Source organism: Tachyglossus aculeatus, chromosome 3, assembly GCF_015852505.1.
Source record: "Tachyglossus aculeatus isolate mTacAcu1 chromosome 3, mTacAcu1.pri, whole genome shotgun sequence".
NCBI classification, from domain to species: Eukaryota; Metazoa; Chordata; class Mammalia; order Monotremata; family Tachyglossidae; genus Tachyglossus; species Tachyglossus aculeatus.
In genome coordinates, this window is record NC_052068.1 from 91,288,918 (window position 1) to 91,301,687 (window position 12,770).

Consider the following 12,770-nt stretch of genomic DNA (forward strand, 5'->3'; position numbering starts at 1 on the left):
AGCTTTAATATTCAGCAGAGTTACCTATCATTCCAAAGCCTCTCTAAACTGTAAGGTCCTTATGGGCTCTCCCAAGTGCTCAGTGCATCTTTTGGCTAAATATAATCACCCTCTTTCCTTTGGGATTGCTCTGGATTTCGGATGGTCATTTTTTTCTAGTTTGTTATTATTCAACTGAGTCCCTGATCTCAATCTCCTGAAACAGATAATTCTGATTCAAATAATATTTTCCCACTCCCTAAAAAACTCAAATGACTGCCTACTTCTCTCTGCATGAAGCAGAAACTCCTGTCATTAACTCAATCAGTTCTCTCCCTGCTACTTATCTGCTTTCTTCTCCCACTACAACTACAATCCAGCTCACACTCTATGCTCATCTCAAAGTAATGTACTCACTGTGCTTCATTCTCCTATCTCCAGCTGTACAGCTCTTGCTCATATCCTTTCCCATGCCTGAAACTTTCTATCTTCAAAGCCCTCCAGAAATCAAATCTCCCCCAGGAGGTCTTACCTGATTCATTTCCAGTCTCCCCAGTTTATATCTCCCCAAATGCCACTTCAGTACTTCTGTGCTGCCTAAGCACTTCAATCCCCTTAGAATTTCCATACTATCTTATGTATCCTAATATTTACGCATTAACTCCTTATATACCTATCACCCTCTCCTGCCTAGCTGTAATTGATTTTAGTAACTGCCTCCCCTGCTAGACTGCAAACTCCTTAAGGGCAGAGGTCATATCTACTCATTCTATTATATGCTCCCAGGCACTGAGTACAGTGCTCAGCGCACCACAGGCTTTCCGTGAATGCCATTGTTGATTGACTGATTAGCAGTGGATAGTGAAGTGAATGAAGAGCTCCATAATTTGCATTTTGAAGCTAGAATCCCACGTGCATACCAGAGTTTGGAGGGGATTCCCCAGGGCCAATTAGTCCATCCTCCTGTCTTCAGACAAAACTCATCAGGCCCCCCAGACATTCTTAAGGTAAATACAAACAGACAGCTTTCTCAGGATGTTATGACGGGTCACTCAAATCGGTGCTTGGAAGAGGTAGTGATTGATGCAAACGTGATAGGGGCGAGAGACACAACCAAACTGCAAGAATGGGCAAGGGAAAAATCAGCCTGCATTTATATCAAGAGACATTAGATTAGACATGAGAAGAGCTACCTGGCACTTATTTTTTTGTGTGGTTGAGAGGTCATGGACTCTCTTTCCCCTGAAGTCCTGAAGCATTCTGCCACACCCTGGGGGATAAAATTATCCAAACCAGAATTCCTCATCTTCCCATCCAACTACTGGCCTCCCCCACCTTTCCCATCACTGTAGACAACACCACTAACCTCTCTGTCTCACCAGCCCACCACCTTTTTGCTCTTATTAAACCCATGTATTCAATCTGTCACCAAATCCTATGGGTTCTACCTTTACCACATCGCTATAATCCACCCTTTCCTCTCCATCCACTGCTCCTACACTTATCAACTCCCACTTTGATTACTGCATCAACCTCTTTCCCTGATCTCCCTGCCTCCAGTCTTTCATTCATTTATTCATTCACACTTACTGAGTGCTTACTGTATGCAGAGAAGCAGCGTGGCTCAGTGGAAAGAGCACGGGCTCTGGAGTCAGAGGTCATGGGTTCAAATCCAGGCTCTGCCAACTGTCAGCTGTGTGACTTTGGGCAAGTCACTTAACTTCTCTGGGCCTTAGTTACCTCATCTGTAAAATGGGGATTAAAACTGTGAGCCCTCCGTGGGACAAACTGATCACCTTGTAGGCTCCCCAGCACTTAGAACAGTGCTTCACACATGGTAAGCATTTAACAGATACCATTATTATTATTATTATTATTACTATTACTAAACATTTGGGAGGGTATATTATAACAATAAACCGACATATTCCCTGCCCACAGCCAGGTTACAGTTAACTAGCTTACTCCCCAGTCCAGTCCTTACGTCAGTCGGCTGTCCAGGTCATTTTTCTAAATAAAGGTTTAGTTCACATATCCCCACTTCTCAAAAACCTCCAGGGGCTGCCCATTCACCTCCTCATCCAGCTGAAGCTTCTTCATTGGGTTTAAAGCACATGATCATCTTGCCCCCTCTTATCTTTACCTTTCTGATGTCCTAATACATTCCAGCCTGCTTGCTTCACTACTCTAACACCAACCTACTCACTGGGCCTCGATCTCATCTATCTCTCATGTGATTCCTTGCCCACGTCCTCCCTCTGGCCTGGAATGCCCTCCCTCATCGCATCTGACAGGCGATCACTCTTCCCACCTTCAAAGCCTTATAAAAATCACATCTCCTCCAAGAGGATTTCATGGACTAATCCCTCATTTCCCCTACTCCTTCTCCCTTCTGCTTTGCCTGTGCACTTAGATCTATACCCTTTAAGAACTGAATATTCACCCTCAGTCCCACAGCACCTATAGCAGATAGACCATGGGTGTGGGAGTCAGAAGGATCTGGGTTCTAATCCCAGCTTTGCCACTTATCTGCTGTGTGACCTTGGGCAAGACACTTCTACAGATCAGTTACCTCATCTGTAAAATGGGGATGAAGACTGTGAGCCCCGTGTGGGATAGGAACCGTGTCCAACCTGATTAGCTTATATCCACCCAAGCACCTAAAACACAAAGTAAGCCCTTAACAAGTACTGTTATTATTACTATTATTTCAATGTCTGTTTCCCCATCTGACTGCTGGTGCGCAGGGATCATGTCTACCAACTCAGTTATGCTGTACTTTCCCAAACACTTAGTGCAGTGCTCTTCCCACAAAAAATGCTCAGTAAATACCACTGACTGATTTATTGTTTAATTGGGAAAACCTATTTCTTTCCATTTTAGTGAAAGATTTTGGGCCAGCTTCGCCAGAGTTTGTGGCAACAGTGAGTGTGAAATGCTGCTTAGCCATTCTGTGCCAATTGACCCTTGACTCTTGCCTTTCCCTTTGAGGCACTTCCCAGATGACAAAGCAGTCCCAATTTCTCTTGTGTGACACAAATTCATGAATCTTTTGATGAAAAAACTGAGAGGGCTTAATGCTAAAAATGTTAAAAAAAACCTTTAGACTATAAAGTGATGCCCCTCCTGGATCACCAATCCCCAACCAGCCCAAGATTTAGACTCTGTCGGAGGCAGTAGCATGCTGGAAGGGATTATGGGATCACTGCCCTTCTTGCCATCCACAAAATATTTGGGATGACACCATCTTCTCCAACATGGCCTAGTGGATAGAGCACTGGCCTGGGAGTCTGAAGAATCTGGGTTATAATCTCGTTCTGCTGTGTGACCTTGGGCAAGTCAATTAACTTTTCTGGGCCTCAGTTACCTCATCCGTAAAATGGGGATTAAGACTGTGAGCCCCACGTGGGACATGGAACTGTGTCTAACCTGATTAGCTTTATCTACCCAAGTGCTTAGTAGAGTGCTAAGCGAATAGTAAGTGCTTAACAAATTCCACAAAAAAATCTTTAATTTAGGGCAGCCGTCCATGAATTTATCCAAAGTCTCTTGAACCTACTGTTAATTTCAATTTGCCCAGCCTCCTTAATAACATATCTTTACTACCCTCTTTGTCATTTGTTTTCTAGGAGGCATAGGTGTTCTGCTCTGTAACACCTCCATTAGACTGTAAACTCTACCAACTACATTATATTTTCCCACAGGCTTAGTACTGCGATATGTGCAAAATAAGTGTTTGATAAATACCAACCATTGATTGATCAACTGTACTTTGTCTATCTGGGTTGTAGGGAGGCAATCCAGAGGCAGTGGGATGGTCTAGATTATTCCTGGATGTCTTATCCTTAGTATGCTATGCAACTGGTGAAAAGCAGAGCAAAAGAACCTAAACCAAAACAACAAAAAAAACCCAAACTGGGCGCAAAGCCCATTTAATTCAGTACAAGCAATCTCAGCTTTCATTCTACAGCTATTCAAAGAAGGCTGTGCTAACTGTGTTGAGGGCATGGGATCTTTAATTTTGTCGGGGAACAAAAATCAAATTGGTTGTGAAACTTGCAGCTTTGGTCTGCAGAGTTGAGTAGTGAGGAAATGAGTGAAAGGGAGGAAACGGAAAAGGTGAGGAGAGAGGAGACATCTTCAGATGCAGGTAGTGAAGAGGGGCTGAGTTAAACAGGCATAGCTGGACCCTAAGACTCTGAGCATTCTTCTACATTGTTATTTTTCTCCTATCTGTAATTTATTTTCATGTCAATCTCCCCCTGTAGAATGTAAGCTCCTTGTGGCAGAGCTGAGTGGCTTAATGGAAAGAGCATAGGCGTTGGAGTCAGACGGTTCTAATGCCGTCTCTGCCACTTGTCTGCTGTGTGACCTTGGGAAAATCATTTAACTTCTCTGTGCCTCAGTTCCTTCACCTGCAAAATAGGAATTCAATACCTATTCTCTTTCCACTTAGACCGTAAGCCCCACATGGGACCTGATTATCTTGTATCTACCTCAGGACTTAGTACTGTACTTGGCATTGTTAAGTGCTTAACAAATACCACATTTATTACTACTATTATTGTATTGTACTTTCCCAAGTGCTTAGGACAGTACTCTGAACACAAGAAGGACTCTTCTGGATTAAGCCCTCTCCTTCCCGGCTCTCTCTCTCTTCTGTATCGTCTGTCTCCCTGCCGACATCTCGCCCATGCCCTGCCTCCTACCTGGAATGCCCTCCCTCCCCATATCTGACAATTACTCTCCTCCCCTACATAGCCTTGTCAAAGGCACAACTCCTCCAAGAGGCCTTCCCTAAAGCTTTCTTTTCCTTTTCTTCAACTCTCTTCTGCATTACCCCCACTTGCTCCCTTTATACATCCTCCATCCCAGCCCGCAGCACTTACATACATATCTGCAATTTTGTATTCCTCTCTTAATGTCTGTCTCCCTGTCTAGACCATATGCTTGTTGTGGGAAGGGAATTTGTCTGTTATATTATCATATGGTTCCCTCCCAAATGCTTGTACTTTGCTCTGCACACAGTAAACATTCAATAAATATGATTGAATGACTAATGCACTTGAATCTATGACCTTTGAGCATATGATATTCGTCCCACCCTCAACCCCACAATGTTTAAGTCTATATCTTTAAATTACAAATTACTTATTTATATCAATGTCTATGTCCCCATCTAGACTGTAAACTCATTGTAGGTTGGGAACATATCTCCTAACTCTTGTATTGTCCTCTCCCAAACACCTGTTACCGTGCTCTGCACATAATATGTGCTCAGTAAATACCATTGATGGCTTGATTGAAATAAATGCCACTGTTTGACTGATTCTGCAGAAGGCACTGCAAGTGTTCACGCCACAGTTACACACCATCAAGGGTGGTGTAGGAGCAAATCTCTCAACCTCAGTCTGTGAAGAAGTGGGTGGGGGGTTACAAGCTTAACAACCCCAAGTTGTAAAATTGGGAAGATGCTGAGAGAGGGAGGTAGAGGGCTGATCAAACTGTTACCACTACTGAAACGCTCTCAGGGAACTTCTCACTTAGGTGGTCAAGAGGATGGAGAAGACTGTTAGAGCACAGATCGAAAGAATTGAGACTCTGGTCAGGAAAGATGCAGGAGAAGAGGAGACTGTAATGAGCTCTGCAAGCTTGAGAAGGGTGTGGAGAGGGGCAGGTAACAAATGAAAAGGGGAAGAATTTCTTCACACCGTAGCTCGTGTGTGTGTGTAGATACAGACGTTGTGCAGGCTGAAAATATTAGCAGGCCCAGGAAGGCTGGGATAAATTCCTGGGTGAGAGGTTGATAATGGGTTATTAGAAGGAAATTAAAGGATGTGGAGGGGAAGATAAATGTTAATCATGGTGCATCCCCATTAGGATCAACATCGTGGAAGGTAATCACTATGGAGCTCTTGAGAGCTTCCAGTTGCCATTTTCAGAGCAAAATATTGTTCTGACCCAGAGGTAGAACTATTTATATTTGTATATTTTCATTCTCATTATCATCATCATCACGGCTATTGATATCATCAGTATCATCACTCTCATCGCCACCATCACTCACCATCATGACCACCATCACCATCAGCATCACTATTACCATCATCACCTATTTCCCAATATCAATACCTTGGGGATATGAATAAGTCCTTTGCCTTAACATCCATCAATCAATCAGTGGCATTTATTGAGCACTTCCTGTGTGAGGAGCACTATACCAGGCACTTGGGAGAGTATGATATTACAGAGTTGGTAGAGAAGGGGAAAGACCAATGTCCAAACATTTAAGCATTGACAGGCTCGACTTTCAGCCTGTTCATTAGGCAGCCTGTTTCAGCCTGTGCAATAGACAGTTAAGCCTAGAGGGCAGGGATAGGGTTTGATGACATCATGAAAGCTGACCCTGGCACCTTCAACCCAAAGCTCCGGATGGACCTCCATATATGCTTCCTCTGCCTGTGCACTTTGTTTACTTCAAATTAATCCTCACCAGCTGGAACTCTGCCCTCTCAATCAATCAATCAATCATATTCATTGAGTGCTTACTATGTGCTGACCACTGTACAAAGCACTTGGGAGAGTATGATACAACAGAATCAGCAGACACGTTCCCTGCCCATATCGAGCTTACAGTCTAGAGAGGGAAACAGATATTAATATGAATAAATGAATAATTTACAATATATAATTTGGACATAGGTACATAAGTGGTGTGGGGTTGGGGCTGGGGCGCATATCAAATATCTTGAATCTGGACACGTTGGAGATGGGGTTGGGTTGAGGAGGGGAGAGGAGGAATTTGAACACAAGGCCATGGACCCCTACCCAAACTGCCTCCTGGCTTTGTATCAATAGGCACGTCTCCTCCCACTGCCCCCACCCCACTGTACTGGCCCTCCCATCCCTCCCCTGGACCTCAGGCTGAGGAGTGATGACTACAGGCAAGGGGGCATCTACAGTGGCAGGAGCCTGAGCCTTCCTCCGGTTCTCCTTGCAGACCCCTCCTCAGAGCAACAGGGAACTGAACAGTAGTGTAGGAGCAACAGCCTGTACTTAGCTCTCACTTGGTGAGGGACACTGTGCACAAAAGGGGAAGCGTGGCCTAGTGGGAAAGACCACTGGCTTGGGAGTCAGAGGACCTGAAATCTAATCCTAGCTCTGACGATAGCTTATTGTGTGACCCTGGGTAAGTCACTTAATTCTTCTGTTCCTCAGTTTCCTCAACTGTAAAGAGGTTAAATATTTGTTCTTCCTCCTATTTACGCTGGGAGCCCCATGTAAGACAGGGATTCTGTCCAAGTTGATTACCTTGTATCTACCCCAGTGCTTAGAACAGCACTTGATATATAGTAAGTGCTTAACAAATGCAATGATAATAACAATAATAATAATAATAATAATAATAAAAGGACAGAATAATTTGTGTCTCCCCCATCACCCAACAATGCCTATGGCATGTGCCAAATGTCACACCCTCTGCATAATAATAGCAATGGTAATACTAATAATAATTTTTATTAAGCACTTACTCTGTGTCAAATGGGAGCCAGTGCCTGCCTGACACAGTTGTCATAGTCTGCCTTGCTGTGCCACTTTAGCCTATTCCTTCTCTGCTCTGCATTAGCTATTGTTTTCTCTTTCCACCTCTCCCCATCCCTACTAGGTAGTGAACCAGATATTAGATCATTTTTAAACCGACTTTCTGACTTGCTTTATAATAGCACAGCCATACTGCCAACTCAGCATCCTTTTACTGTTTAATATTGAATATGCAATTAATAGATAGATGTTTAGGTTTGGTTCTTTTTTTTTTGCTTTCTCATGCAAGAAAGAATAAAACAGCTGATTAATCTGGTTTGGGGCAAGTGTCAGACGCAGGAGATATATGGGAGGATGGAGATGATGTTGGCTAGCAGAGCGAGGAAGAAGACACCACAAGAGAGAGAAATGGATTTAGGTTAAAGGAGTGCTGAGAGTATAACCCAATATCGTCTGTAATCATTTCAGATGATTCAGATATGTGGAGGGGGAACTTTCAAGGTCAATTTGCAAATTCCCCTGCCTCTTAGGAAAGAGGATTTGGCCACCTTGGACATGAGGTCATATCTAGTTAAGATATCATGGGGTACGAGGGCTAGCCTCCAGATCACATCCAATTATGCCTCAGCCTCTACCCAGCACTGCATGGAAACTGGAGAAAGAGCATTAAACCTGCCAATGGATAACTCTAACCCCTTTTTCTCTCTCCTTAAGCCCCGTGTCCTTCTTGTTCTGCCTGTGTCTCCTCACTCTCAGTACCTAGACCATATATACCCACTAAATTATGACCAATCAACGGTATTTACTGAGCGTTTACTGTGTGTGGAGCACTGTATTAAGTGCTTGGGAGAGGACAATACAACGGAGTTGGTGGATATGTTCCCTGCCCACAAGGAGTCTAGATTATAAAATCCTGGAGGGTGAAGATATTGTCTACCAACTCTATTGAACTCTTCTAAGTGTTTCATGGCTTAGTGAAAAGACAACTGTCCTGGGAGTCAGAGGAACTGGGCTCTAATCCTGGCTCCGCCACTTGTCTGTTGTGTGACCTTGGCCAAGTCACTTGAGTTTTCTGTGCTTCAGTTACTTCATCTGTAAATGTGGATTAAGACTGTGAACCCCATGTGAGACATGGCCTGTGTCTGTCCTGATGATCTTGCATCTACCCCAGTGCTTAATATAGTGCTTAGCACATATGAAGTGCTTAACAATTACCATAAAAAAGTACAGAAGAAGCAGCATGGCCTACTGGGTAGAGCATGGGCCTGGGATTCAGAAGGACTTCGGTTCTAATCCTGTCTCCACCATTTGTCTGCTGTTTGACCTTGGGCAAGTCACTTCATTTCTCTGGGCCTCAGTGACCTATCTGTAAAATGAAGACTAAGACAGTGAGCCCCATGTAGAACATGGACTGTGTCCAAACTGATTCGCTTGTATAAACCCCAACGCTTAGAACAGTGTTTGACACAAAGTAAGCACTTAAATACAATCATTAATATTAACATTACAGTGATCCACACATAATAAACTCCCAATAAATACCACTGACAGATTGACATAGTTTTTAGTCGAGGAAGACACCAGTGAGGTGAAGTTCACATATGAGCATGTCTGTGGCTGAAAAGGCCAATATGAAATCCACAGCCTCAGACACAAGGTGCAAACAAAATCATCATCCCTTGTTGTGTTGTTGTGATTAATGTTTGCAGCACCTGGAGCTATTGAATCCTTTGCCTCTTTGTCTCTTGATCCTCAAGGAGTTTTGCTCATAAAGAGCTGCTCCTCTCCTGATAGTTCCCAGACTATCACTGGCTCGGTGAGTAGCAAACGTTCCGTGGGCAAGGAGGGCAGGGCACTGTCGCTGGGTAAGAAAGAGTTGTCGGAATCCAATTTGCTTCATAAGTAGGGGGTGGGTAAGCTGAGCTCTTCCCTCCTCCAGGGAACCCAGAAACAGCCCAAGGGTGCTTGCTCTGATAACTCCAGCGTCCCCCAACCCTCACTTTTGTCTCTGGAGCCAGATGTGCTTCTGCTTCTCCTCATGTGTTTCTATTTTGCCCTCTGTTCCTGCCATCTGCACCTTATGTACTCTTGTCCACCTGAGAGTCTGTGTCTCTCTGACTCCCCATTAATGGCAGGGCACTCTCCCTTCCTCCAGGGCCCACTGCAGTGTGTTTTTGTGTGTATGTCTGTATGTGTACATACCCGTGCATGTTCTGCCTCCCCCAATCTGTCTGTCAGCCCCTCGAGTTCAGAAACCTTGGCATTTCTTCCCTCCTTTTCAAACAGGGTGACAAACAGCAGCCTCGAGGCCCTCTCCTTCTGTCTCCGTACATGCCCAGGTGGTGGGACCCAGAAACAGCAGTGGTTGTGGGGTTGGGTGGGCCAGAGGGAGAGAGAAGGAGAGTGAGAGGAGAGAGGGAGAGAGGAGAGTAAGAGGAGAGAAAGAGAGAGGAGAGTAAGAGGAGAGAAAGAGAGAGGAAGGAGGAGAGAGAGAAAGAAAGAGAGGTAGGGAGAGGAAGGGGAGAGAAAGAAAGAGAGGGAGAAGAAGTAGAGAGAGGAAAGAGAAGGAAAGAGGGAAAGAAAGGGAGACAGGGTGAGGAAGGAGAGAGAAATAGCAAGAGGGAGAGAGAGAGAGAAAGGAGGGGGTGGGGAGAGGGAGAGAAGAGATCAGCCTTTGTCTGTAGGGCAGAGATGAAGAGCGGGGAGTCTAGGGCAGGAAAGATCAGATGGAACTGACTTTAGAGAGAACAGGGCAACAGGAGAGGACTTGCTAGGTGGGAAAAACAAATTTGAGGAGTTAGGGTGTTCCAGAGCAGTGTCTGAAAGGATCATGTATGCTTGTCTCATTCCACAGGTTGCCTAATATAAAACAAGCCATTCTTTTGATCACTGTTCAGTTTGCTGAGTAAGGAAACATTGCCCCTTTTGAATGACATGCACAACCATAAATAAGTGCTTGTTCCAAATCTCCTAGACTTCCTTCCATCCAGATGCTCTGCTTCAGGTTGTTTCCAGGCAACAAGTAGAAGAGTTGCTATGGCATTTCCAAACATCACTGCCTTCCCAATCAATCAGTCAATCAATCATATTCATTTAATTGCTTACTCTGTGAGGAGCTCTGTATTAAGTGCTTGGGAGAGCACAATAAAATAGATTTGCAAGATATGGGGAAGCACCATGGACTAGTGAATGGACTTGGGAGTCAGAAGGACTTGGGTTCTAATCCTGGCTCCATCACTTGTCTGCTGTGTGACCTCGGTCAAGTCACTTAACTGTTCTGTGCCTCAGTTACCTCGTCTGTAAAATGGGGATTAAGATTCGGAGCCTCTTGTGGGCTAGGGACTGTGTCCAACTTGATTAATTTGTATCTACCCCAGTGCTTAGAACAGTGTTTGACACATAGCACTAATAAATACTATTATTATTATTATATTCCCTGCTCACAAGGACTGTACAATCTAGAGGGACTTTCCCAGCTGGGCTTAACAAGCTGTGGGGAAGGGAGGCTCCCTGAAACCTGGCTTGTATTCTCTGAGTTTAGCATGATGACAGGAAGACACAGTCTGGTGTGGCAGGAAAGGGCTAATCTCATCACTGGGGCACTGGTCCAGTTGACTGCACTTGGTCTCTGAGGTCACCCAGAGCAGAGGGCTTTCCAGAGCCCAGTGGAAGTCACAAGGAGTATCTTATTTGGGTTTGGCTGGCCACCCCCACTGACTCTGGGCCATTCTAAAATACTACCCACTCAGAGCTCTCCCCATTTAAGGCTCCTTCTGGGGGAGAGCCCCAGTGACCCAAGCAGACCCTGAAATTCCCCATGACAATAGAAGTCCCCTAAAAGTTATCTGGAGGGGATGGGGGAGTAAAGATCTCTCATCTTCTACCCGATCTTCCAAGACAGTGTTTTTTCTACTGGGATGGATTTGAAGGTCTTGTCTCACAAGCCCGCAACCTTGGTTTCATCCTCAACTCTGCTCTCATTCACCCCTCACATCCAATTCATCACCAAAACCTGCCTGTCTCACCTCCACAACATTGCCAAGATCCGCCCTTTCCTCTCCATCCAAACCGCTACCTTGCTGGTTCAGTCTCTCATCCCATCCCGACTGGATTACTGCATCAGCTTCCTCTCTTATCTCCCATCCTCCTGTCTCTTCCCACTTCAGTCTGTACTTCATGCTGCTGCCCAGACCATCTTTGTGCAGAAACACTCTGGACATGTTACTTCCCTCCTCAAAAATCTCCGGTGGCTGCCAGTCAACCTACGCATCAAGCAAAAACTCCTCACTCTCGGCTTCAAGGCTGTCCATCACCTCGCCCCCTCCTACCTCACCTCCCTTCTCTCCTTCTACAGCCCAATCAATCGTATTTATTGAGCGCTTACTGTGTGCAGAGCACTGTACTAAGCACTTGGGAAGTACAAGTTGGCAACACATAGAGACAGTCCCTACCCAACAGCAGGCTTACAGTCTAGAAGGGGGAGACAGAGAACAAAACCAAACATACTAACAAAATAAAATAAATAGAATAGATATGTACAAGTAAGATAATAGAGTAATAAATATGTACAAACGTATATATATATATATATATATATATATATATATATATATCTGCACCCTCCACTTCTCTATCATTAACCTCCTCACTGTACCTTGTTCTCGCCTGTCCCACCGTCGATCCCTGGCCGACGTCCTCCCCCGGCCTGGAATGTCCTCCCTCTGCACATCGGCCAAGCTAGCTCTCTTCCTAGCTTTAAAACCCTACTGAGACCTCACCTCCTCTAGGAGGCCTTCCCGGACTGAGCCCCCCCTTTTCCTCTCCTCCTCCCCATCCCCCCCGTCCCTACCTCCTTCCCCTCTCCACAGCACCTGTATATATGTTTGTACAGATTTATTACTTTTACTTGTACATATTTACTATTCTATTGATTTTGTTAATGATGTGCATCTAGCTTTATTTCTATTTATTCTGATGACCTGACACCAGTCCATATGTTTTGTTCTGTTGTCTGTCTCCCCCTTCTAGACTGTGAGCCCTTTGTTGGGTAGGGACTGTCTCTATATGTTGCCAACTTGTACTTCCCAAGCACTTAGTACAGTACTCTGCACACAGTAAGCACTCAATAAATACGATTGAATGAATCAATGAATGAATGGCATCACCCTAGGGCTAATCAATCAATCAATACTGTGAGTCTATTGTGGGCAGGGATTGTCTCTGTTGCTGAATTATACTTTCCAAGCACT

General features: G+C 44.7%; 1 protein-coding gene across 9 annotated transcripts in view; it reads right to left on the reverse strand.

The window, feature by feature from the left end:
* The window catches only part of CELF4 (CUGBP Elav-like family member 4), a 625,491-nt gene that overhangs the window by 190,191 nt on the left and 422,530 nt on the right, over nucleotides 1-12,770 (reverse strand). The window lies entirely within an intron of this gene.